Consider the following 710-nt stretch of genomic DNA (forward strand, 5'->3'; position numbering starts at 1 on the left):
ACACAGCCCATCAGACCAGCAAATGTCAAGCGCTGATCGTGTATTATACACAAGGCCATTGCCGCTACTGTCGGTGACTGTGCAGGCAGGATAAACACATCAAGAATGTATGTTCGTTGACTCTCTCCCAGCGTTGCTTTATAACAAGGGATACCCCTCACAACGAACACATATGGGGAGCAGCAAAATACAATGACGTCAATTCGATAGTGTGTTTGTGGTGAATGACCGTCGAATGAGTAGTTCTTCTTCTTCTTCTGATCAAGACTTTAGTCTGCCTCCTTCAGTAGGCTAAAGATTCTTGCAGACTGTGTTAATTATAATACAGTTTATTTACAGACATTTACAAGACAAAACTGGTGTAACATTTTTTAAATCGCGACGACTACCAACAACGACGAAAACGAAGACGAAAGGAAATATTGGAAGAGGATGAACAAGAAGGAAATGAAAAGGAAAGTGTTAAAAAGCAGCTAAGAAGAAGAAGAAAAGGAAGACGAAAAGGCAGAAGGAAAGGATTTCAGAAAATAAAGGTTGTCAACGAATCGAGAAGAAGCAGGATTAGGGGAAAAAATAAGGAGGGGAACGAGCAGGAATATGATTATAGTAGTTGAAGAGGGGGGGGGAGAGAAAAAGAAAGAGGGGATGAAAATAAGTATAGGAGAAAAGTAGCAGAGCAGAGGAAGTTATAGAATGAGAAATTGAAGAAA

The sequence above is a fragment of the Diadema setosum genome, unplaced genomic scaffold (assembly GCF_964275005.1).
Source record: "Diadema setosum unplaced genomic scaffold, eeDiaSeto1 scaffold_39, whole genome shotgun sequence".
Taxonomy (NCBI): Eukaryota; Metazoa; Echinodermata; class Echinoidea; order Diadematoida; family Diadematidae; genus Diadema; species Diadema setosum.